The sequence below is a fragment of the Numida meleagris genome, chromosome 3, assembly GCF_002078875.1.
Source record: "Numida meleagris isolate 19003 breed g44 Domestic line chromosome 3, NumMel1.0, whole genome shotgun sequence".
Classification (NCBI taxonomy): Eukaryota; Metazoa; Chordata; class Aves; order Galliformes; family Numididae; genus Numida; species Numida meleagris.
In genome coordinates, this window is record NC_034411.1 from 103,014,517 (window position 1) to 103,042,230 (window position 27,714).

At 37.8% G+C, this 27,714-nt stretch overlaps 1 long non-coding RNA gene across 1 annotated transcript in view; it reads left to right on the forward strand.

Moving 5' to 3' along the window:
• Positions 1-27,714, forward strand: part of LOC110397065 — a 57,383-nt gene that overhangs the window by 20,223 nt on the left and 9,446 nt on the right. Inside the window, exon 2 of the long non-coding RNA XR_002437513.1 lies at positions 24,055-24,111. This is a non-coding gene — a long non-coding RNA (uncharacterized LOC110397065). The remainder of the gene's footprint in view (positions 1-24,054; positions 24,112-27,714) is intronic.

The following is a 27,714-nucleotide window of genomic DNA, read 5'->3' on the forward strand; positions in this document are numbered from 1 at the left end:
CAAAAAGGTGCATTGCTGATGCAGTTTATTTGCTGTTCCTCTTTATATACATGATAATAACAATAAAGGACATAAACATAGTAGGTCTGTATTCTACAAGATCTTTGATACACAAGACTAAAGTTCTAGAAACGAGACTGTGTGCCATTCAGTTTACTCAGCTCTAGGCAGTTCACTGATATAAATTCAATGAGACGTAGCACTGGAAAATATGGCATACTGCTTATGAAAAGCATTTCCTGTTTTTTGAAAAAAAGAAAAAACAATAATTCAATTTTTAAAATCTCATTTTCTAGCTCCACTAATATTGATGGTATCTCTGTATCTTCTTCTCATCAAATAATCCATGTGTATCCTTAAGCATCTTAAAACCCAAGATCAACAAACTAAAGTATGGATCTTTGCAGAGGAACATAATCTTGTTATGCTTAAGTCAGTAGTATCTTAAGATAACATTTTTTTTCTGAGTAGGGGCAAATAGTCATGACTGTTTGCTACAGATTATGCTTTTTTACTTTGCAGTTACCTATAATCTATTACTGCTTATGCTGTTAAACTATATTTTGTGAACATTATGTTCTGAATCATTGACTTAGCCTAATATATTTAATATCCTTCTGATGTTCTGCAGCTTCCTTGAAGGAGGCAAAATTCTTACCTGCTTCAGAAAAAAGGTTCTGAAGCAGATCTTCATGGCTACTGTGGTTGATTATAATATCTATCTTTGACATAGATGTTACGGAGTTATCTGAAATGGCAAAATACAAAAATATTTAAGGAAGCCACAGATCCTTTCAGCTGATTGCTAGGGCATCGTGACCGCAAGTCTGGAACTGCAAGAAACAAGTCATAAACCTCTGAACCTTGGAATTAAGAAATCTGGCACAAAAAGGCAGAACCTATCTGTTCATCCATAGTTAATAGTTATGCCTTTTTCACAATCGTATATGCAGAAAGAAAACATTTTTTGTTGTATAAAAAGTGTTTACTTAAATCAAAAACAACTGATGCCATTAGGAAAGTGTGAAGGACAGTGAGAAATAAAATGATTAACATGTTAGAGAGAAATGTGGAAAAGAAATACATGAGAGACAACCAGGTGCTTTGACTTAATTTTATTCACTGCCTTATTCCATACTGTCTAGTGCCGATGTATGAGTTAAAATTGAGAGTAAGGTAAAAGCAGAGCCTCAAGAGAAAACACAGAAAAGGAAAATGAAAGGACCTAAGCAACAATTACCTTGAAGAAAATGGAATAGATATTGCTAATAGGAAAGGAGGAAAAGTAGGAAACAGGAAGGTGAAAATAAAAATGATGTAGAATTGTGCATAAGGGTAAGGAGCATCGTAGAAAGTACAAAGAATCTGCAAGAGGGAAAGAGGAAAACAAATAATAAGAAAATGGTCAGGCTTTAATGTTCTGAGGTGTAAGCAAGAAAAAACCAACACGTACAGCAAGAAGTAGGTATAGTACCATTAAAAAGGAAACAGAATGTCTGAATACAAAAGAATAAAGAATAATTGATCAAAAGTACTTGAACAAGAATGTGCATGAAGGACCATCGGTAGATATAAATTGAATAGAGAAACAGACCAAATTGCCAAAATATCTGAATGGGACCACACTTTCGATGTGTCAGTCCTTCCTATTGATGCAGTCATCTTGGCTCCAAGCTATGAAGTGTAAGTTAGAAACCTAAGTTTCAGAAGTGTCACCTTGCAATTCTTCCTCGTTACTAGTGGCTTTATCCAAATCATTTGCCTTTGTATTGTTCTGTCAATTAGGTAATAAGGTTTAAGTAAACCTGCCAATTACTTTTGTTTCTCATATTCTGTGTGACTAATGCAGAGAGAAACTACTTTGGAGAAGACTAATTAAAAGGGGAAAAATATACCAGTGGCTGTACTTACTGTATGTAGTTTCTTACTGATTTCCTATGATTAAAGGGATATGGGGACTAGATTAGACCTGAAATGTGATGTTGGGGGGCCTTTCTTATTTTTTTTTCTGCTAACTAAAAATAAAATAAAATAAAATGGAGTAGCAATTGATCTTAGACAGCATTAACAAATGATAAAAGGGATTGGTAGGTAGAAAGAGCAAAAATCAGTTATAGGAGGAAAAGTAATTCCTCTAAACAGGAAATCCTGTGGAGAGAAGTACCACTGTTCATAAATTGTTTCTCCTTCTGGGCTAATTAAAAAACATTTTTTGTAGTGCAGTTAGGCCTTAGCTGTCTGGAATACAAAATCCAGTCAAGTGTGGCTTGACGAATTAAAGTCAGTTTTTCTTGTGTATTTGGCTTGCAAAATTTTCCCCATGTTTCTTTTATTTAAAAAAAAAACACACACACAAAAAAACAAAGCTTTCCTTTTGTAATATTTTGTTTTGTTTTAAGTTGATAGCAATGAAATGTTTTGGTGAGTCTCTATGCTGTCTTTTATCACCGATTCCAGGCAATAAACTATGTATGACTTCAACAGATGTTTCTTCTATTTCGGACAATGAGATGTTTTGAAGTCTTCAGAAGCAAATTAAAGTAAGAAGGAGAAGTTTAGAGAGCCGTATGGAAATGAGAGCCATTTTTTTCCGTGCAGATTTAAAAAAAAAAATAACCTTTGATGTCCCATTTGAGCCTAATAATAAAAAGCAGAAATATACGCAGGTAAAGACATAACTGCGTAGGAAGGAAACATCTACAACATTCACAATTAGTCACAGTTAATGTTCTATCTGCAGTTTAGATACACTGTGCCAGATTTTCCTTTGGTGTAAATGTGGCTCCTTTGACTTTGATAAAACTAGGCTGTTTTATATCAGGTGAAAATCAGCCCCTCTGAGTCATGTTGTGAACAAGAAGAAAGAAAGGATGAAGCTTGAAGAAGGACTAAAAGATGTCTGCTTTTTATCTCGTTTAAATTCTCATTGCTTTTCCAAAGCATCAGGAAGACTTTTGTATTTTGTGGTGTCTCATGCTGTATGCAGTATTATTAAAAGTACCTGTAACATAAATCTCCTTCAAGTAGAAAGTATTTCAATTCAGTTGTCAGATATATATTGAAGTATATATGAAATTTATCATTATACTTCCTTGTATTTTCCTTGCTGGGCATAGCCCAAAGGTTTCCCATGGCTACCTACTTCTCTAACATTTATGCTTGGAATACTTCTGATGGTGCTTAATCATTTTTATATAAAAATTTAGAAGCCTCAAAATGGAAGGAAAAAAGTCTCCAAATTCTGGATTCAGTGTTTGCAGGATTTAGACATGAAAGTAGTATTAGTTGTAGCATCTTGTCTGTGAGCCACAAAATATCATCCAGGGAGGCAGATCCTCAGGGAAGCAGCCTCACGCCTGAATAGAGTGATCATCCTCCACAGAGCTGAGGAGAGAGAGAAGGTGAAATGGATTTGGTGATCAATTATTCAAAGAAAAAATTGCATACAGCAGAGCTCCTACCGACAGTCCAAGTGCTTCTACCAGCTGATAGACTTTAGATCAAATTCCAAGTAGGGATGGCATTTGGCTATATGGATGGAATTCATGAGATATCAGATGTGAGATCCCACCTGGCATTCAGTTGCTGAAAGATCTGATTTTCCATAGGTTCTGTTTAATACCTGTCAGCTCCATGCAGAAGTTTCAGATATCTAAAATGGCACCTAAGATGGTTCCTTGTGCCAAGAACATAAGATGATCTTGGTCCATCTGCAGCCTAGCTGCTGCTACAGAAGGCTCAGGCCTTTCCCATCTCCCATAAATCTTACAATTTCCATCACTATGTGATCATCTCAGACACAACAGGGAATGTAAAGTGACACTAGACAGTAGGCAAATGAATGGAGTCTTAGGTCTCAGCATCTAATTCAGCTTCATGAATATCTTTGCTTTCAGTGGAGAGGAGGGCTTACTTCACCTCTTCTATTCAACACAACTCTACTTAGGATGGGATGAATGCATGGTACTCTCAGAGGATACTCCCAAATCCCAATGTCAGCAAGATGCTTATCTTTAACTGAGTCCTGCCCTAGATGCATCAGGTGTGTTGAAGTTCTCTTTCAGTGCCACTGGCTGTGCTACGTAAATTTCAGTGACTACCGGGAATTCAGATTATAATGCAATCCACTGATTATAGCGGGAATGTAATTTTCCTGATTGGTCTCCAGCTGCTGCCACAGGAGACTCTATGTGGTGTGTAATTGCTGCCAGCTCTGTGGGTGTATCGGTGTCCAGGATCTCAACCTAAGTATAGGACAGCTTCCTAGGATTCAGAGCATTAAAAGTAGGTGAGAGGAATCTCACCCAAAATGTATTTAAACATAATTATTTAAAAAGAAATAGATATTACAGTCTTCCAGTGTCTAAAGGGGGCTGCAAGAAAGCTTGAGAGGGACTCTTTATCAGAGAGCGTAGTGGTATAACAGGGGTTAATGGCTTTAAACTAAAAGAGGGGAGGTTTAGATTAGATATTAGGAAGAAATTATTTACCTGCAGGTGCTGAGGCACTGGCACAGGCCAATGCAGAAGTTGAGAAGTTGTGGATGTCTCATCCCTAGAGGTGCTCAAGGCTGCGTTGGCTAGGGCCTGGGCATCCTGATCTACTGAGTGGTGTCCCTGTCCATGACAAAGGGGATGGAACTGGATGATCTTTAAGGTCCCTTCCAATTCAAGCCATTCTGTGATTATATTTATGTCATAGAAAATTTGGTATTTAGGTATTCCTTTCTAGTTCTAGCTTCATAAAATATATTTCTAAGAGATATTTGTCAGTGAAGTCACTACTGTTGTTTTGTGTACCATGTTAATAAATATAATGACGGAAAAGTGGAAGGAGGTTTTGTTTATTCATTGCCATAGCTAATCACATTGCAAGTATAGTTATGGAGGTATAAAATTTGGTTTTTAAGCAGTTCACAAAGCAAATAAACTGATGCCTTTATTGAAGACATTTCCAGGAGAAAAATAATTTATAGCATATAGTCAGATTTGAGCTTTAATTGTTTTAAATGAAAATACATAAGGAACGTTTTTCATCATATTATCTAGAATGATTTTGGTTGGCGCTGAAGCAATATCACTTAACATTTTTGATAGTGACGCTTTCCAGAGGATGATATATAAAACCGATCCAGCAGTCACCACATGCATGACAGATAAAAATTACTCAACTAATCAGATCGACTTCAGTAGCATTGGAATTGAACGTTGTGGGGCTGGAGCTGAATTTTTTTTTCTGTTTTAGAAAATCTATGTCTATATATTAGGATATACGTGAGTGAAACTTCTCGAAAGTGCATTTTTGGTGAATTGTGGAAAAATCTTTGAAGTAATAAACGCTGCCATTCTTATAAAGAAAATATTATCTTACACTTATGTCAGCATTTTTTGTATAACATTAAAAGCAACGATCAGCTTTGTGAAACGAAATGAAGCCTGATTCTTTGCACTGACTGAATCATTTTTCTTCAACCAGAAAGAAATTTTAACTTTTTGAAGACAGTGAAATATTCTGAAGAAGTGCATGTGGAGCTAATCTTAATTTTTTGGTTTGTCCTCTGAACTAAATTAATCACATACCCTCAAATCACCTGCACAGATCCTCATCTTTAAATGACGCATTACAATAATTAGTCCTATATTTGTTTTATATATTTCGTTTTATCTGTTGGTGGATAAATATATCTGACCTTAGTATATAAACCTATAGCTTATAAGTTTTCAGAAGTCTACACAAACCCAATTCAAACAGAATTAGTTAATTTTCAATTGCAGTAAAATATTGCTAAAATACTATGCAGGTGTACTGTCTGGAGAGAAGCCAGAAAAAATATTCCAAAACTTGCACAGTGAAATCACTGTATTCTAAATGAATTTATAAATGATGATGGGCTGTGTTTTTAATTATACGAAGAGGCATGCATATAAGCAGGCAAAAGGGATTTTAATCTTGGCTGGATGAGTCTGAGGAAATGCCATCTTGTTTCAGATGTTCTGTAGATCACAAATCTACTTGATCTTTTTGCTTTTCTGTTTAATAATCCAGATTGTTACCAACATGCATTTAACAAATAACAGTTGCAGTCTTTAAGGTAAAGCTTTTCCCGAAGCGGGAGCAGTGCTGCCTGTGAACTATACGGGTATCGGGCTCTGAAGCGGTCCAAATGTTCACTGAATTTATTTGAATAACTTTGTCCCACAAATTTAGCTTGTATATAAAAGCATATGGGTTTAATCCTCCACTTCAGTCCAACAGTTTTGCACTGGTGTAACTTCGTTAGAGCTGCAGTGGTGTACAGTTGGAATAACAAAGTGGCGAATCAGACCCACATGTGTTTCATATCCCCTGGGAGCTGTGTCTCACGTGCTTCTCAGATACAGGGCATGTGGAGTGCCATGTCATATCTGGGGGACAGATGCTATATCAAGTAAGTTCATGTGGGCCAGAGTATTGTCACATACATTGTACTGGGTAAAATACGGACTGTACAGGTTCAGCCTATATGAAAGGGGAGGAAAAATGACTATAAAATTATGCAAAATCTGCAGTTGGGATAAGCAGTATGTTCAGGTGTTTCAGACAAAGAGTCAAAGCTCTGGTCCAGGTGATAGACATGGTTCACCTCTGCAAGGCAGAGTGACCAAACCCAGCAATGATTTTCACTGCACGTGCAGGAGTGAAAAACATTGCTTATGGAAGGCCATCAACCACTTCCAAAACGCATGTGAATAGATTTTTTGAGATTTTTGTTTGTTTGTTTGTTTTTGTTTTGTTTTTTAAAATCTCTGACCCAACCCAAGCCTGTTTATGTTATGAGATCTGATGGGACCGTAGCACAAGGCAGCAAGATTTGACTAACAGCTGTAGAAAAACACAGCGGAGCCCTGATCTGTGTAAAAGATTCACAGCATATGTTAAATAGTTATTGTGTACAATGGAATGAATTTAATTGTATTTAGCTATGCTGTAATTTGCGAACCAATTGTTAAAACATGCTGCAGGATGTCAAACTCATATTTTTAATAATCTAGGCAAACTATCAAGTGGTCAATGTTCTCCTGCTTCAGCCTTTTTTGATTAGTTGCCTTGCAGGCGGATCTGGACAGTTATATGGAAACAATACAGGGATGAACAAAGAAGGAACTGGAGTGATAATTTGAGAGAGTAACTGGGAAATTGGTCAAAGGAGAAAAAAGCATGATGTAGATGGTTCACGGCATGTTGCTTTTTATCCTGTTCACTTAAAAACAAAGTGCTGTAATTTATGAGTAGACAGACCTAGTTAATCCTTGCTTGGTTTATGTAGATGCTTGGGTGTCCAAAAGCTCTAAATCAGTTTTATAGTATGCATTACATGTACTGTTGACTGGCTGACCTGAATAAAATGAAGTTTACAAACTGGTTTTGATTAACCATGTCTGAATGTAGACATTTAGCCTATTATTAAATTTAGAAGCCATTGGTTTATATTTTGTTTTATTGCTAATCATCTTTTACGTTACTGTCAGAGTTTCCATAATGTCCAATTAAAAAACAAACATTGTGCACAGATAAATAAAAGCTTTCCAGGCTTGGGAGAATAGCGTAGACTGAATCTGGATAGCACCCATTCAACTGCATTTCATTACTATGGAAGAATTGCTGCCAGGGACAAAAGACATTTGAGCCTCTTTCCTCTACAGCAGACTGGATGGATGGTCTGTTAGTTTGACCAATACTGCTCCACTGGGGTTAGTTATCACAGGAACTACTGGAAGCACATCTGCCCTGGCCATTCATTCTGATCCGTGAGCATCATCCTAGAGATTCCTGATGTGTTCATTTCTATATTTCTATTTGGAGGCTTAGAGGTTGCTTAAAAGTTGCTCTGAAGGTTTCCCAGGCCAGTGCTTTCATGGGTACCAACACTTTGATATGGAATAAGTAGACTTAGATGCATTGGCTCAATCTCTGCTAATTAAATAGCCAGGGCTAGTTTTCCTGCAGAGAAATATGACCGAAGCTCCTGAGGGATATGATGCCTCAGAGAAGACCCTGAATAATCTGTGTGTTTGCCTCTTTGAGAGGGAAAACATAGAGTCCGAACAGCTACTACATTTCTAGATGTTCACTGAATGCCTAATGTCCATATGAAATCTATTGTTCCTGATTCTGTGCCTTGGAAATGGCAATGCATTAAGATATCAGGTATCTTAATATACATCACCAGCAAAAATACAAACTGTAGATTAAAATCTGTTTTGCATTGAACCTGTGGGACTGAAGAATTCCACTCCACTCCAACTCCAACTCCCAACATTTACTCTGAGCCTGTGAAGGGGCTAAGAGGGCTACGTGCTAAAAGAAACTGACCTCACAGTATCTGCAGTTGATTTTCAGCTTCCATATTCAGAAATATATAAATATTTTCCCTATAAAAGTAGTCAAAAGAGAAGCAAAGCAAAACATGATGTGCTGACATCCAGCAAGAAGTGAGAAGGGAAGACAGCATGCACATCACATGCACTTTTCACACAGAAGGAGCTGACTAAGTCTCCCTGTACGTACCTCACGACTGCTTTGGCCTGGTTCCAGGTTTGTCAGTGGGCAATAGGACATACTTACATTTGTAGGAAGGTGGTAAAGGAATCATTCATTGTCTGTTCCCCAAATCCTCTGCTCATCGAGATTTTTCAGACCTTTGTAAGTACTGTTTGCAGTTCCCTTGAGACACGCACAAGAATGCAGCCCTTACTGCCTCCAGCCTTCTCTCTCCCTCAGCTGAGACTTAACTTGTGTATCTTAGAGCAAGTTCCTGTGAACAAACCATCCCTGCCAGCTTCTTGACATCCACAAAATAAATGTTCCATCTCACAAAAGAGACCAAAGCTCCAAGAAGAGCAGTTCCAAGGAATCTCTTGCCTTACTGTAGCCTGGAGGCTGCAGAGCTTAAAATGTGATGAAATTTGGGAACACGTTTCTTCACTAATAGGTCAGAAGGGGATTTCTGTTTCCCTGTCACCACACCTGCAGAGTCCAAACAGGGTCTATTCCTGCAAGCAGGAGGAAAATGAATGCTGCATGAGTGAAAAGTTCTGATTTCCATCTGAACTCCCAGTAAAACTGACCTACCTTTGTCATCCATCCATGTCCTATCCATCAACCCTCGACCAGAAGACACAGGGAAGACAGAACTCTCCCATTCCTGCTTCCTGGGAACAGTCAATAATTAAACAATCTGAGCAGAGAAATATTTGTGATCCAAAATGGACAGGTAGATAAATATGACTGGGGAAAAAATCCATATTCAATTCATTTTAGGAAGTTTAGGAAAATACTAGAGAACTTCCATTTTTATAGAAGGATTAAAATGTGGAACTGATGAATTACTTTACTGTCATGGAAGCAAGTTTTCTCCTGAAAATGTTTCATGTACTTCTGCTTAGATGGATTTTTCTACCTTAACATCTTGGCAGAAGATTGTTGACTTGTGTGAAGAAGTTCAACTTCTTTGTCTAGGATTTTTTTTCTGAAAATTTGGAAGTGCAGAGTTTACTGTGCTTACATTTCTGAAATATATTTTACTTTATCAGAATGACATGTGAACTTTAAAATAAATTAGTTGATATTATCATGAACTGCAACAAGTACATCTTATAAAATTCACAGAGTTCATGGCCAGAGTAATGTTATATTATTAAATATAATTTTATTATCTGGAATATATATGGCAAATTTCAAACTCTTACTCCTTCCTGAGCACAATGCCTTGTGGTTGGTTAATCTACAGATAGAGTCTTGATATTAAGAGATAAAAAAGACACCCCTTGGTGTGTAATTTCTGCCAGTGAATTCTGTTACAAAATAGTACTTTTTCCAAATCTGAATTTTCTGACTTAATTTTGCACCTGTTTGTAGGGAGGTATGTTGTCAAACAAGAGCTTGGTGTTCCAGAAGTTCCCCTTTGACATTGGTGTTTGGGAACTTTTGAATTATTAACTTTGAGACATTAACACTGATATTTAGTAAAATAAAGCTTATGGAAGTTATAAAACTCATAAAAAGAGAGTGGAGTCATTCTCATAAGTTCAGCTGTAGCTCAATTATAGCAAATTATTATCTACCCAAATTAAAATTCACTAAGGAAATCTCAAGTAGAGCAAATCTCTTTCCCATTTATGAGAGTACAAGAGGCAGCAGGGAAAAGAGCACGATCTGACAGAGTTGATTATCATGCAGTAGGCCTGAAAGTCATAACTGTGTATTCCAAAGTTGTGCATGTGATGGGGCAATGTCAAAACACCTGGGTAAAACTCTGCCAACTCCTTCTCTTCTGTTTCTGTGATTCCCGTGTGGCTGTCAGACTGTGCAGGTTGTCGTTTCTAATAAAAGAAATGAGTGAAGGAGATGAAGCAACTGCAGAGCCATTCAGCTGAAAGCAGGTCCTTCACAAATGATTGGATAATTAAAAATATGAATGTGGCTAATCCATGTTGACACTTTTATAGCCTTTACATGAAACAACCTTTAAGGGTATGGTGGAGTAGAGAGATAAGATTCTACGGGAGGACCACTGGCAGTTGATCACAGAAAAAGAAGAAATCGTATGAAGAAAATGCTGGTTTAAACTGAGGATAAGAAAATAAACCAAATGCCTAAAAATAAACATCAATGGGAATCTCCTACGTGGAAAATCACTGCTAAAGTAATTGTATGTATCATGATGAAGCCATGGCAACAAGCAGTAAGACATCCCAGCGACGGCTGAGGTGTGGAGTTGTATACCATTGGCGACATGGAGACTGACACTGGTCAGAAGCGTGGACAGGACTTGCACTGCATGTGTAGCTTCTGCACTTAATGCAGCCCCTTCTGGCATGTTCTGTCCATTCCCTGTGTCCACATTTTGAAAGCTAAAACATTTAATCATGAACCGAAAGAACGGATCATAATTTGGAAAACAAAACACATGGGAGTTTAGTGGTATGTAAACGAAATTAATAGGTTTATCGAAACCCATCTGTGTGTACACACAGCAAAATATTTAATATTTCAGCATTCTTCAGTGCAGCAAAGAAAGGCATAAAAGGATACAACACCACCAAATCAAGTATGCTTGATATTCACAGTCATGCAATTCTCAGTGAGTGTTGCACAGTGAGGGCTATGATGGATTTGACATAATGTAAAGTAAACAAAAAAACTGATAGTCTTTCTAGCAGGTAAAATTTAGCTGTCTGTTGCTTAACTTTGAGGCTTGGTAAACTTTCTATTCTTGAATAGCCTGTGCTATTCAACTGCTGAAATCATAATACTGTGCTTTGGGAGATGATGGATTCTTTATCTTCTAGACTTACTCATGCGATTACATTAAGACATTTGAAATCAATCAGAGAGAAAGCCCACGGGTTCTTTCTAATCCATATTGTTGCATAGGAGCTGGTAATGGCTGGGGACCGCTGAATAAGAACTGCATAATGTCTTCATCTGCAGCATCAATACTCTATGAAAATATAAGTGACAGGGACAGGACTCTCAAACTTTGCAGGCTAGGCTTTGTGGTTTTTTTTTTTTTATATTTGCTTTACTCCAACCATATGTTAAACTAGTCTTTGAGAATAATTTAATATATCAAGAGACTTCCTCAGCTGCCCGTGCCTGGCTCTTGTAGTTGATGGTACCTGGAACGTGTGCTGCTATGCTTGCGTGCTGTCCCTTTGACCTCTTCCTTCAAATCTGGCCAGGCTCTCCTTCCAGCCATGGTACTTGATGTTAATAGAACATTAAAAACAAAACTGGCCATAGACTTCCTAGGTTGAATTTGGTCTGGTAATATGTAACAGTAGTTGGTGGGAATTTGCCTTGAGTCACCTATACAGAATGTGAACTGTCACAAGACGTAATAATGAATAGGGGAAAACAAACCAGAGAAGTTGTTCTTTCTAGAAGTGGTAAAAAAATTCTGAAACATGCTGCCCCAGGATTTTGTGGAGGCAGTGTGAGCAGGTTCTAAAACGGATTAATTGAATAAATGGACAACAGGCCATTAACAGATATTAGAAGGACTGGAGAGGTTTGTATTTGCTGGCATCCTTCATGTGATGACTACGGGAGTTTTTGAAGCGAATGTACTATAACAGAAGTGCTTTCATATGCATCTTCTTTTGCCACCTTGGGAGACAGAATACTGGGTTAGGTGGCCTCAGGACAAGTTCTTTGCTCCAGGAATGTGAGAGAAACATAGTGAGAGAACACTCATATTGAACAAAGTTCTGCTCTCAGTATAAATCTAGAGGAAACCGTGAGTATTGGCAGACATGAGCTAATTTTACATTCGTTGGTGACTGCAGAATATAAACCAACAATTTAAATTTCAAGAAATATGTAATAAATGTGACACAAAATATCCCAAAAGTGAAAAAAAAACACAAAACTTTGAAGAGAAAATGAGTAACTTATATATACATTATATTCTCCTTATTTCTTCACAATAAGAAAAAGAAATAATAGTCATTTCTTGTCTGTGTAAATTGACAGAGGTCACTTGAATTCAGCGTAAATATTCTGCTATGCACTAGCTGTGCAGCTGACTTCAGATTTTTAAGTCCCAACTCTACGCATTACCTCTCAAAGGTATTAATCAACTCCTGAGCTAACTCTGAAATCGTGGAAACTTTGACAAAGGGTGGAGCCCAAGAAATTTAAGTGAATTAGTCTCATTTCATGTGGAAAATTGGAGAGAAATATGCATACATTAAGGAAATATGCAAGCTAATGTTCTAGATGTTTATTGTTTCCATGTGTTTATTTCTAAACAGTAATTTAAGAAACTCACTTTGAACATATGGAAAAAATATGTAACAAAATCTGACATAAAAATAGGGAAGTAAACCTAAAATGAGAAGCTTGCTGAGCTTTTTCTTCAGTTCTTTCCATCTGCAGGAGGGATTTTTAATACTAAGTTTCCGAGGCCACTGACGTTACTAATCAGTGCACTGATGATATCTCCATGCACTCTGCATTTCCCTTCGCCCCTTCTCCTTATCCCTGCATCCCTCTCCCCTCCCTTGCTGTGCCTTCCCATTCCCTGTTTGCAGCCTCCTTGCCTTGCCATCTCCCCATCTTGGTTTCTCATCATACAGCAAAACATTTTGTCCTCACAGCAGAATCAGCCACAGCATAACCAGTTGCTTTCCTTCCCACCTGCCAGTGCCTCTAATAGCACCTGCTCACTGCTGCCCCTCTTCACGTGATGGATGGTATTTTCTGTCTTCTGATTACTGTCATCACTTTATCCTCTGTGAGAAATCATTCCTACCTCTTCATCCTATAACGAAATATTACTTCAGTTCTGCTTTCTTCTCCTTTCCTTCACAGCAGCCACCACAGACACACGTTACAGTATTTTTTTTGCCTATGAATATGGACAGTGAGAGAGTGGGAGCAACACAGTTATATTGCACAAATGCTTTTTGTATCTTTTGCTCCTCCTTGGGTCTAACCTCGGACTTATTTTGATTCTCTGTTCTCAAGTATTGGCTGTTTGATGTCTCAGAAGTGAGATGTTTTCTCCCTAGTGTAAGAGAGGGGCCATTCAACATCTTTTGGGACTATCCTGTGTGGAAATCCCCCTCTAATTCTTGAATCCTCTCTAGTTGGTCAGGTGTGTAATTGCACACTTCTAACACAGGAATGACTTGAACTGATCTGTTAGGAGTGGGCATTCTCAATGAAGTAAATAAAGAAAAGTTATAAACTTAACTAGAGGCAGAGATACCATGATATAAGAAATATATAAAACTATTAGAGAGCACCCAAAGCAGGGCTATGAAGGTGATGAAGGATCTGGAGGGCAAGCTGCACAAGGAGTGGCTGAGGTCCCTTGGTTGATCAGCCCAGAGTAGTGCAGGCTGAGGGGAGGCCTCATGGTGGCCTGCAGCTCCTGTGAGGGCCGGAGGGAATGGCATGAGCTGTGTCAGGAGTGGGTCAGGTGGGGGTTAGGGAAAGGTTCTGCACTAGAGGGCAGTGGGCATGGAATAGGCTGGCTAGGGCACTGGGCACGGCCCCGAGCATTTGGACACTGCTCTCAGATTTTTGGGTGGTCCCATGAGGAGTGAGGAGTTGGACTTGATGATCCTTTTGGGTCCCTTCCAACTCGGGATGGTCTATGATTCTGTGATTCTAGGATGCCATATCCTGTATTATCCCTAATAATAATTTCCACTGAGTTCAGCTGTGTGTAGCAGGCAGAGAGCTCAGCTGGAGAAATCTGTTGTGCTGGACTGACAACACACTCAACTCAACCCTAGTAATAGGAACTGTGTGAACAATGCTGAAAGGAGGTAGAGAAGATGAGCTGTAAAGATAAAGCTTTTCTTTCCCTGTCTTTACAGATTTGTAGTAAAGTACACTGGACTGAACACGAAAGATTTCATTACTGGTTTCAGTATTATTGAAATGTCTGAGATCCTTGGGGTCCTGTCATGATAAGTGCTGTAAAACGAAGAAAAAGCTTCCTGAAAGAGTTTGAAATCTGGTTATGAGATGAGACAACAGATAGCTATAGAGGAGAGCAGGGAAACTATAAAATCGTGTTGGTCATCATGACAAATAGTGATCTCAGCACTCTAGCATTCTCACAAGCGTTAAGTGTTTTGCAGACATCATGGAAAATGCTGGGTGGAAATGAAACTCCTGTTTGTTATTATAAACAGAGAGTTCAGAAATCTTCTGTGGTCTGTTACCATTGTAGAGCAATCCATGTAAAATGGACCGATACCATGTTTCCTCATTGTGTAGCAATGGGATGAGTAACTTAATACCAATAACTAGAGCACTGGGGTTGAGCTTTGTCTTGCAAACAAAATTCCAAGTGAGGTACACCAGAATAAGAGTTACTGAGCAAAATGTAGCTTTGCTGATACATAAGCATTGTGGCAAGGACTGTAATTAAGACCACATTATGACATAGGCATGCTGTTATAAAAATAATTGTATTTTACCATATGAAATAGTAACTCTAGATATTTTTTTAGAAAGTAAATTGTGTGTGTTCTGAACAAGGCTCTTTGAAATGCCTGGGACCATGGACTCAGGCTGCAGTCTCCCCATGCAGAGAGGAAAGGGCTGAGGCAGAAGCCTGGAGAGCTGGGCTTGTTTCTTCTGCCCCTATCACAACAGAACTGGGGGAGCCAAGGAGCAATTCACACTGCCAGATCAACAGACATGTTACTGCCAGTTCCTGCTCAGCATACTCTATTGCCCCTGCTAATGTGGCTCTTCTGCTTCCCGAGGGATGGGTCTTCAGAGGGCTAAAACAACATGGGACTGAGATCCTAATGCAACTGAATAGCAGTTTTCTGACAGCACACCATTTTTTTGGAAAGGGAAACAGCTTGCATGATCTGTATTGCACTTCTGCACTTAAAAAGCTTAAAATTATTTTTCAAGCTACATATATCATTTGAAAAAATATCCTAGGTGATCAAAAGATGAGTAAAATAGTCCAACCCAATTTTTCTTATGATGTTTAAATTCCTGAGCAGGAACACATACATCCTAAGTAGCACAGTACTGAAACTCCTGGACTCATTTCAGACATCTCTCTGCGCAACTCAGTAGAAAACCTGAAGGGCCAGGGTATTGCAGGAGTTAACAGCAGGAGCTAGAGGTCTGATTAGTTATATGTGTCTGAGATCCAAAATAACACCAAGTTGTCCACAACACGACAGATATGCAACATCTACATCCAAGAGTAATAACCCAGACTGTTATGGGGCCCTAAATATGCTAGTAAAAGCTTTAAGTATCTAAAGTTCTGCTGCAGCATGTGATTTAAGGCACATTTTGCTGCAGCTGGATGTTTTGAAATCATGATCCCAGAAGGCTGTACTGCTTTTACACAAATTAACAGCTTGTGGTGCCTGAGCTGCCTGGTTCTTAGGCAATAAGAAAACCAGTATGGAGCATGGCAGCCTCAGCTCCATTTAAAACACAAGGCTGAGGGAGAAAATGGGGAATTCTGATCAGTGCCCTCTGCTTCACAGAGCTGGGGGTTGCCCAGCAGATTACACAACCAGCTTGGGTAAGTGTCTGCCTGGCCCCAGGAATCCTGGATTCCTGGCTGAGGCACAGAGCAGATTTCAACACCTTCCTCTTCCCTCCCTGTGTATGCATGCTTGCACAAAGCACAGTGCATAGCCTGCTGCTCAGAGGGCTGGGGTTCAGGAGGATTCAGGCTCTCGTTAGCTGAAGCAGGATCTCCAGGTGTGTTCCTCCTGCTTCTGTGCTCTCCTTGCAAGCCTATGGTGATGCAAAACTGAACAGCACGGTGAAAATCCACTTCAAGGTTGTCTGCTACGAAATGAGCAAAGCAGCGTGCTGCTGTGCCTCTTATCAGGAAGGGGTGAATCTGGGTTTATGAATGACCGAATCTGATTTTGAGAAGTCAGAGTGACATCACAGCTTGAGTTAATAGTTTCAAATTAATTGTCTAGAAAATAAAGCTGATGTCAAATGGGCTACGTGGCCTATGGAGCTTGCCACGCATGTCTGAGTGCTGCAGTGCAACATATGAACGCAGTTATCAACTGAAAGAGCTTTGATTAGCGTGGCTGACATCAACCCATGGCTGACATCAACCCATGGCTGAACTAGTTCTTCAAACATTGCAGGAGTAGCTCTCGTCTGGGTTGTCAAGTGCCTCTCAAAGATCCAACAAAAGCAGGAACAAAGCACCGATAATTGTTACCATGTTTATTTGATGTTTCTTAGTTTCATAAAATAATTATGTTCCAATGAAGAAATACATGTGTAAAATATGTGAATTTAGGAGTAAGATAGCAGTGTCGTCAGGATAACTCCCACAAAGTAAGACAGATACGGAATATGGCAGACAGGCCGAGTGCAGAAAGTAGGCAGTCTGTTTTTTCTGTTTGGTCCCCATTTCTCTTTCTGTTCTTGACCCCCCATACTCCTTTCTCTCCTCTCATTCCTCATTAGGAAAGTGGAGTCTCATCTTGGATATGCTTTCTAAAATGGCTGGAAAGGGGCAAATGCTGGACCAAACAGATGGCTAATTTATTCTAATCAAATTCAAAACACTTAATTAATGCAAAGTTCAGATTACAGAAGTCAGCCAAGTCTCTGTTTCTGTTGGAACCTCAGCATGTAGATTTCTTTACTGTTTATGATTTCTAACTGTACAAGCCTATCAGGAAAATATTCTTCCTCTCTATTTCTCTTTCTTTTCCCAGATAAAAAAGATTAGGGCTTTGGGTGCAGGGGGAGGTTGGGGCTTAAAAAACGAGGGAAAAAGTTTAACTAGGAAAGGTCACTGCCTTTTTTGCTAAGAAGTTGGAAATTGAGCAGCCACTGCTGGCTGTCTCTGAGGTGTCAGTGTCCCCACCTGTGAGGACCTGGTGTGCCACCTGTGGGCCAACATGCAGGAGAAATTACTACAGAAGCACTGTGAATGCAGGCTTGGAATTGTGAAAATACAGGAGAAAAGGAGAGAGAAGGAAGTCAGTGAAGATAAATGTCTTATACAGCGCAGTGTGGTTATTCCCTTATATTCTCTGCAGCATAAAGAAGAGGTTGCCCAGAGGAAAGGGAATGTAGTTTAATTTTTGCATATGTCTCACTGCAAATGCAGACTCTTCTGCACAACTGTGGAAATCACTCAAAAGATGCTGACATAAAATATCTCAGCTTTTAATTGAGTTCTGGCTGTCTACATTCCTTAGGTTTCTTGGAAATCAAAGCCTTATTTTGCACAGAGCTCCAACATAACATTCGAAGAGGAACCAAAAGTCTAACATAGGTGAGCCAAAAAAAAAAAAAAAAAAGAAAGAAAAAAAAGCTAGAGTCAGAGCAATAGCAAGAGTACCTCCCTGCTCTACAGCTGCAAACAGTTTCTCTGCCTGATCCCTCTTTTGAGAAGTTCTCATGGGCTGTTCCATCCACCACTCCTGGCTTTGGAGCTGACTCCCTCCAGATGGCTTCCAAGGATCTCTGGGCTATTAGCCTTGGTCTCCTGTGCTAAGATCAACATGATTCACCTGGATCTTTGTGATAGACCTACATGCTGCACTGGCAAATGCTAAAAGGAGAAAAAAAAATAAAAAAATGAAAAGGACAAAGCGATTCTTCTCATTCTCGAGTGTTACTTTTGGTCACACACTTGTGCCGTGTATAATATTTCACTAACAGAAGGCTGCACAAGCACAGGAGAGAGCTCGGTTAGCAAGAAAAGCTCCTGCCTGAGCACAATGGACTATTACAAAGAAATACAAATTATTATTATATTTTTGTTTGTTTGTTTCAAAATAAAAAGGGAGACACCCATGTGACGCATGACTAATCAAAGTCTTTTGTTTCAAGCAGTTCGTGTAATACTTAAAGTCCCCAGTTGGCTTTGATATCCTGGTTGGTAAACAGCAGTTGAGCTGAAGGGCTTGCAGAGGACTGCAGCGACTCAGGTAGCACCAGTTTTCCTTAAGGCTTTTTCAGAAGCCTAGAACACAAAAGAATGTCTGGAAGAGGCATAATAAGCAGAGAGGAAGAACTGTGCTCTTCTGTGATAAATTGAGTACATAATGAGTAATGACAGTGCTTTTTGCTTTTTCTTTTCATTTTTTTTTGTCACAAATGAGCAAAATAGTTAACCACGTCTTCTCAAAAGAGTATTTTTTCTCAGTGAACATCATTGATGACTGTGTTTTTTCAGCTGCGCTGATTCAGAGTATTTTGTATCACCTTTTACAAAGCCAAACACAGCTTAATGGCATTGTCGTTAAATTTCAATTGAAATACTTCCAAAACAGTTCTGCCATAAAGATAGGCTATTTGTCCTGATACAGCTCTCTGATAAGACATTATCTGGAATAGCATGTACTGTTCTGGTAAGCATTTTCAAGAAAGCAGAGAAGTCTGGGACAATAAGGGGAATTATGTTCTTATCAGATGAAGTGGAAGCTCCAAGCTTACCGAGTGCAGGAAACGGAGGCAAGCAGCACACACTTGCGGTCTGGGAGTTTATCAGAAAGGGATGAATGCACACAAGGAACAGCGCTGGCACAAGAAGAAATTGAGATGAACTGGTCATGAAAGCTGATGTAGCAGTTTGAAAGGGTTATAAGCACCGTGTTCTTGGATGACATTCTGGTAGTTGCAAAGGGCTTTACGTAAGATAGTACTTGCATAGGCCTTGCTCGCTTCATGAAAGAAATTGCATAATATAATTCCGTCTGACAAAAGTGGGCGTTCCTTTCAGTCACATGTTCCCAATGGCAGCAGTATCCTAATGAATGCGTTCCATAATATCTCCAATCTTCTTTAGCCAGAAATACTGATTTTTAAAGTGAGGCCAGCCAAATGGCAAGGGCAAATATTGACTCTCTGAAGAGAACACATTATTAAAAACACAAGAAAATCTGTCTCTCTCACCATGCTACTATTCCATCGTAAACCAAAAAGCATCAGGTTGCATCAGGGAGAGGAGGGGAAACTGATTTCATGACTTTGTTTCTCATCCCATTCGTGTCAATAAGCAATGACTGAAATAAATAGAATTGTATCAATGAGGTAGAACAAAACCCAGCCTTTGTATGAGAAGAAAATAACAAAAAGAATCTCTCTTTTCCATGAATATATGCAACTAACCAGTTACTGAAACTGATGAAATGCTTTTGTACGTAGCAGAAAAACCTAGTTTACGATATAAAAATTTTTTAAACGACAGCATTTATTTACTTGGTGAGACATAGAAGGTGACCAGATTTGATCCTGTCTTGCTAAAAATCCAGCTTTCCAAAATAGAAATGTTGATGTGAAAAGTTCCACTCATTTCCAGCTAATGAAATTAATATGTGGGAATTCAAAGTCACATGTGTGTTGGTGGGGAAATTGTGTTAAAACCTGCAAAACTGTCAGTTCTTGCAGGAGTTTGTGATTGGCTCACAACAGCTTTAAAAAAATAACAACTCTCCTTAATTCAGGTTCTGAAACTAATGGTCCTCGTAGATATATTCCGCAGCTTTTCCTATTTCGCTTTATAGACTTTATTCTATTGTATTTTATAGGAAATTCCGTTTTCTACCTTAAATTATAGATATTTTCTCAGATCTTGTTGGCTGTTAATATAACTGGAGTGGGTGGATTCCTTGTATGGGAAAGGCAGGTTTTTAGTGGCCATTTGTGATAGTAGAAATTGTCGTCAAGAGCACAAATTTAACAAGACAGTACTTGCTATTTTAGAAAGTTGGAATGTTATTCCCAGACGCACTCTGACAGTCTGTCCTCTTGATGAAGACTCATTTTTTATGTGAGCTCTGCAAAACTAATGGCCTTCATGAGTTTTGAACTGATATTCCACTTGAAAAGTTTTAATGTGGTGTGTGAACAACAATATATTGTATTAATATCTATACATGTATAATACTAATATATGGTTAATGTAAGCTGTAGAAATCATATCCTTCTGCATCCCCTCTGGCAACTACCAAAGCGTATGTCTCACCTTTTGTACATACAAACCCACAGTTTCCTTCGTTCCTTCATGCAGGCCTTCATGTTTTTCTCCTCTCTGCCTCCAATGGTTCAGTAGCCCACCCCATGCATGGAGAAGGGTGTCACATTTCACAACAAAATTGGGATGTTTTCACAACACTCGTTCCTAGCTGTGGGTTAGAAAAGCTCTGCAGTGGTTGAATGAGTGTCATCATGTGCAGAACTGTGGACAACTTTATTTGACGTCTTCTATCATGGTATCTAGCTGGCTTAAAGCCTTGACGACTGATCACAGAGCTGACGCTGTACAGGAAGCAGCTGGGGGCCTTGCACAAAGCAGCAGATCAGAGTTAATGCAGCGCAACTTTCACATGAAGGTACATGGACCTCTAATGTGCTTTCACTTTAGAAGATGTCCCTTTATCTCCTAAATCAGGAAAGTGATTTCGAAGTTGTCATCTATCACTTGGAAAGATAATAAATCAACTAAATGATCCTTTTCCTTTGAATGTTGTACCGTGAGAGTGATGGATCTCTTCAGCCATTATGAAAGTAAAACTGATTTTCATTTAAAGCATAGATCTTAGGTTTCCCAGTTCTACCCCTGTTCTTTATCCATGAAGTCTTCTCCTTCTCCATCCCCCACTTTCAGAGAAATAGAAAGGTCATTGCGGAGTACATGTTAGTATCTTTTATAGTATTATGCATTGACTGAGAGTTTAAATATGGAAAGTATTATAGCACTATGCTATGTTACATGATTAGAAGCACATTTTGCTGGAGATATGATCTGTGTTACCAACAAAATAAGTATATATAGGATCTGGTTTAACTTAGTTATTCTTTTGTCCTTTTTTTCTGCTTATTGTTATGTAACAGTTGTGATGGTGAAATGCATAATAACTATTCTGGACAGTATGAGAGAGCATCGTATGGCATTTATATTGGAGGGTAAAGCATATAAACATATGAAAGTCATTTAAAGATACAATTAAACTTCTAAACAAAGAACTTCATAAATATTTCATTTGAAAACTCAGTATCAACCAACTACCTGAGGGCTAAGGGGACTTTTTTTAATACAGCATAATAAAGGTTTAATAAAAATGCAGTTGTTAGAGGTGCAAGTGTGTTAACTCTCTCTGACAGATGGCTATTAAAACGTATCCTTCAGTCAATTCCTTTTTGTGTTTTATTTAAACCAGCAAGGTCCTGTGAGTTTTCTGCCTAGGATTATGGTAAACAATAGAAACAGTATTTACAAGTTATACTGTATTGCGTATATCTATATAAACCTTTAATATAGATAGATAACCTTCTCTTTATCCTAGGGATTTTCTGCTGGTTGGGACAAATTCTGAACTATCTGCATATTCCATGGTCAGTTTTATTCAAGTCCATGCTTTGCTGCACTCAGTAGATCAGAATTGACTTTGTGGGTTTTCTGTCAGTGTAGGGCTAAAGCTGGATTGCCTGTTTTTCATGACTAAATCCACCACTCCAAGGACATAGCATATTTGACAATACATGAAGATTTTAAATCCAGAGTCAATATGATTCTGAATCATGTTCTGTAGCAAATAAGACAATTATGTGAGTAATGCAGAAATGGATGGAGGAAATTTATAGTCTGTTATGCAAGTCATAATAATCAGTCATAAAAACCTTTTTGTCTTTACAAAGTAGGAACTATAGAATAAATGGACTTTTTAACAATCTTAAGCACTCCAGAGAGACCATGATATTCCTTGAATAGCGCTACTGTATTTCATTCCAGGCCAATGTTTCATAATAAAATTGATAAAAAGTCAGTAAAAGCATTTTAAAGTTTTGAAGTAAGTGCTGGCCCATGAGATAGGAATCCAGGGGAATCAAATGTTCTTTAATATTTTGCATATTGACAGAATGGGAGCATGAGAGAGAGAGCTGGAAAGGAGACTTCACCAGATTTTATGACACACCAAAAGGAAAATAGTTTCTCTGGAGGTTCATTATATTACATTGAAGCAGCCACGTGAATATCAAAGTTTAGGCTCAGAATATAGCCACACTTTAATACTGGGAAGCAAGGAAGCTCAAGGAAGCTTAAGGATACTATCTTAATATTTACTTCTTTATTTTTCCTGGCAGATTAAAGTTGTGTTTTGTTTTCTTCTGTTTTTGGAATGAAGTAGAAAAGGCTCAGGACACTTGCTGTGTTAAGCAGCAGAGAAGCACCAGTCTTTATTCTTCAGAGTCAGGATGTGATATTTCTTATTTTTGCGTGTTTGTTTTTCTTTTGTCCTTTTTATTTCACTGGGACACTTTTAAATAAGATGTCTATTAATATTTTTGTGCACGTAATATTTTGTTATGTTTAGAGGTTTTATAGGTGATAGAACTGCCTATTATTAAAATTATCTAATGCTTCCTATTATGAAACCTTGATTTCATCTCCTTCTAATACTGCCAAACTGTAACTGTTTTGACTGAAGTTCTCCATGCCAAGTAGCTGTCTCAGGCTGTACTTTTCTGGAAAGCTCCAGCCAAAACAACTCAGCCACTTCTAGGAATGATGCAAGGAAAAAATATGTATTTTTGCCCATGTCAGTGAAGTTCTTGAAATCCTTGCTTTGAAATGTGTCAGTGCGTCAAAACCTTGGGAAATAAAAGTGAAAATGTTCGGAAGTTATTTAGGCTTGGAAAGGTATGCCTCTTGTGAGGGTTTTATTGCTACTTCATTGAAATTGCAGGTAAAACCTTTGAGTTTTATCGGTTAAAAAATTCCAAACTATGCTCAAGGGTATCGGTATCATTAGATCTTCTTTTATTCTATAGGCATCATCCCCCACCAAGAGACTGAGCTCACAGTGACAGACAGGGATGGGATTGCTGGCTAACAAGGTCACTCAGATGAGAACTTTATACTCTTTGTGACAGTTTTCTGTTTTCAGCTATAACCTTTCTTCTAGCACAAAGCAATGAAAGAACTGCATGTTCAGATGCACTAGAGAGAAAATCTGAATTTGAGAAAAACGAGCTGGGCTGAAACAATATATCTAGAGAAGCAAGGGCTGTAAGGGAGAAATAAAAGAAAATGGGAAACTGAAGGCAGGAAGTTAAGACTGACTGGGCAAGGAGTCTAGGACTAGGAGTAGTAGGGAAGACTGAAAATGGGAAGTAAAACTTTATTAGGGCTGAAAATTCAGGTCACGAAAGAAAAGAAAAATTTACTTTAAAGGTTTGCCTGTGTATCATGGCATAACCTTTAGTTCAAGATCTGCAGATTTTTTTTTTCCATCTGGGATCCCTGTCCCAAGCAGAGGGCAGAGATTCTCTCTCTGAAGTTTGCATCACAGATATGTTTGTCTTCGTCACACATTTGTTGCAGAAGTGGAAGGAATGTAAAGCTGAAGCAAGAGATTTCAGTAAGAGAAAGGGAGAGCCTCATAAGGAAGATGTGAATGCTAGTCCAGACAACTGAATTCCCTTGCTGTCTCAGCCAGAAATATGTGATAACTGTGAAAGTTACGTAAAATTTTGTAGATTACTTCTAACAGAATATGCTTCATTTTTTTTTGTATGCAGGCTGAGAGCGTGGAAACAAATTTGAAGAAGTGCTGAAGACTCCTAGCTGCTGCTTAGGTCAGTGGGAGCTATAAATCAAAGTCTTTCAAACTCAGTGCTCAAAATTCATGGGTATTATTAACCATAATCTCTCTATTTCAGTTCAGTCTTTGTAGGATGGGCATAGAACCCATTATCTCACAAGGCTGTTGTGGGCATAATTAGTATTTGTAAAGCTTTCACAACTATACTGATGAGCATCATAAAAGAGAACTCATGAGGAAGTTAATAATTGTCTTTAGAGAAGGGTTTGAATAGTGTGCAACAAAGATGGCATGAGGCCATGAACTGAACAATGGGACCACGTAATGAACAATGAACTAAATATTGAACAGCTGTCCATTAAGTAAGCACCATCCAGTGTGGATACTGGAATGGCTGGGGTGCTATGGAAAAAAGAGTTTGTGACCGCTTAATTACAACCTGTATCTGCTCAGAATAAATCAGCTGAGATTGTATAAGCAATGTTCAACCAGGCTCACACTTGGTTGAATAAGACTTAATACATTTTTAGTGTTATTTTTCATACTTGCATCTTTGATTAAAAAAAAAAGCTCACCTGTTAGTGAGTACTTTAAATGGTAGAGGAAGAAAGATGGAGAAGTGAAAAAAAACCCATGGTTATGCTGAAAATGATTGTCTATCAGTGGAGTGGAAAGACAGACTGGGTGAAGGACAGTGGAGAAGATGGAAGGATGTTCTGGGAGGTCTATACAAGAACATGGACAGACTTTAATTCTTTGTCATTTAAATGCTTAACATTTGCAGTTGAAAAGTGTGCTTCATGTAATTCTTTTCAATTCTTTTTAATGGGAAATTGAATTCCTATTCTCATCAACTGCTGAACCATTTCAGCAATGTTCAAAAAATCATATCCTTAGATTTTTCCACAGCCATTACAAATTAGCATGCATTTCAGTGAAGTTCAGCAGACTTTCTAAATAATAGTACTTTTCTAAGGGCTTAGCATAAAAGTAGTATGTTCACAGATAGACGCTCGTTCATGTACTTGTCTCATTTAGTTAACGTCAGCTATCATGTTTGACTGACAGTTTTCTCTTACAAATGTCTTAGATTTAACAACTAACACTGAAAATCTTTTCCCTTGCCTTTTACTGTGAAGCAAACTAATAATTTACATAGGAGTTGACAATGGAAGGTGGAAAGATCACACATAACATATTGTGATGAGCTGGCAATGAGTTGTTTTTGTAGCCAGAGAGTATTGTTCATTTTTGTTCTCATCAGATACACATTTGTGTCCCCTTTTTTTCTAGTTACACTCTGTTCTGCAGATCAGTTATGGTCACTGAAGAATTGCTGTCCATAATCCTTTCATTGCTACTTTATGCTGTCTCCTGGGCTCATTAGTTTATCATCTCCTGCCTAAGAATAGGTACTATGGTACAGACACTGTTGTTTTTACATTATTTTATAATATTCATTTTGACAAACTTGGACCTCCTAGTCGCTCTGACAACAGTATATAAAAAGGTTGATCCAGAGTGAATTTGTTTCAATAATTTTTAGACTGAGACTAAACTAAATATTGCTCTTAATTCTTCTCAAAAGTAAACGACTGAAAGCACAAAGAAGAGTAAAATAAAGTGAGAGAGAGACATTTGGACAACTTACATTCTAGGGGTGTTCTTATGATTTGATCTTTCGAGAGTGCAATCTAAGTAAAAGTTATACTGAAGATACTAAAGGATATTTCTTAACACAACGATTACATTTTAACAAGTAGGAGTGATCATAGTGATTTTAGAAGTCTCTAGGTCAGAACTACAGGTTCTTTAATAAAAGGATTTTAGTTCATATAGCTTGACCTTTATACTGAGGTTTTATTATTTCTATAACATACCCTTTTCTTATAATTACTTGTGGTTCTATAAAATGCTAACTTTAACTGTTTTGAATGATGAATTGTAACAATGACTTTTTATAGTACTGTAAGAAAACAGGAAGAGAAAGCTTTTTAAAGAGACCGGTTTTACACTCTGCAACACAGGGCCTTATATTAAATACATCGAATTTCTCTTCAATATACATGATGCAACTTCATCATTAAACTGTGTTTCAGGTTTTCTGTACTTAACTTACATTATCTCAGTGGGCAATCATTCCCTGAAACATTTTGAAACAAAGGCTCATTTCAGTTCTAACTAGTACTAGTCTTTGAGAAAACTCTTTACCAATCATCGTGCCATGTTCTGGCCTATAATTTTAATAACCTCATCATGCTGGAGAAGTGCACAAATCGTGGGAATACAGTATTTTCAGATTATGTAAATGAGCACTAGGAATATTGTTTTTGTAATATATAACTCATGAAAAGAGAGAAAAGACAGAATCAAATAAAAGATTAATGAACACATGCAGGGGGTGAATATTAAGGTAAATGCAGAACAAAACACCCATACTGCTTCAAGAATTTTTATTAGGCAATTATCCATAACATGTTTTTGATGAATTTCATGAATTTTTTTACTTACTTTGCAACTTAAGAAATTTGGAATTCAAAGCAGAGTGTAAAAATAAATAAAAGGAATACTAAGTAAAATAAAGATGATGTTTTTAGTTTATATCAGATCTCTTTGTAAATCAAATTACTTACAACAATGGGGCTCAATGGTATATTTTATTAATTTTATAGAATTGTAAAATAGTAATTTTGAGGTTAAAATAAAACTTGAAATCTAGCTTTTTCCATCCAGATTTTTACTTGGGTTACCAGCAAGGTTTTAAGATGTCTGGAATTTATGGGACTGTGAATGATCCCATAAATAGTTGAATTAAAGGGAAATCTCATGATTAAACATTAGAAATTTAAACTACTAAAACCAATTCAAATATACATCCTTAAACTGTAAGAATGTATATCCATGATTTTTTTTCCCTGTAGACAAAACAGCCCATACTTATTCTAAGAAAACGTTTTTTTGTAGCTATTCACTAATAGTTTAGTTTAAGTCCTTTAGTGAATAAATGAATCTTCTTGAGAATGAAATCATCTAGTTTAGAGAACAACAAAAAAAACCCAGAGTTATTGTTGAGTGGTTACAGTAGAATATGCCTCAATTTCCCCAAGATAAAGAAATCAATATTGTGTACTTTTTTATTAAAATTGCTTTAAATTGTAATTTTTAAAATTTTGTTTTGCCTTGTGTTAACTCACTGGTAGATACAACTGCTGGCAATTTGTGCTTGGCTTATTTTGATATAACTCTTCCTTTATTTGATAAAATGTTAAAACAACTGGAAATACAGTAGTTTATAATTCATTCCCGTCTTAAGACAAGATCCTTTTTTCTTCGAGAAGTGGATAGTTTCAGGTGACACTACAAGTATGTGGAAAGTTCTGCTTTATATTTGTGTGATGCAAATCTTGTCATGTGTTTTTGAATGCAAATATGGTTTCAAGTTAAAACTGTTACTTAGAATGTGTAAGACATTCCCTGTACTCGTTTTTCTCCAGTTGTTCAGCTTATTAAATTAACACATCACGTATAAGTTAATTCTAAATTCAGCTCTGAATAGCATCTATCTTAGAATAAACAAATTAACCTTTAGTAGAACAAAGGTATACAAACTACCCGGCTCACTGGGAAGTCTTCCATA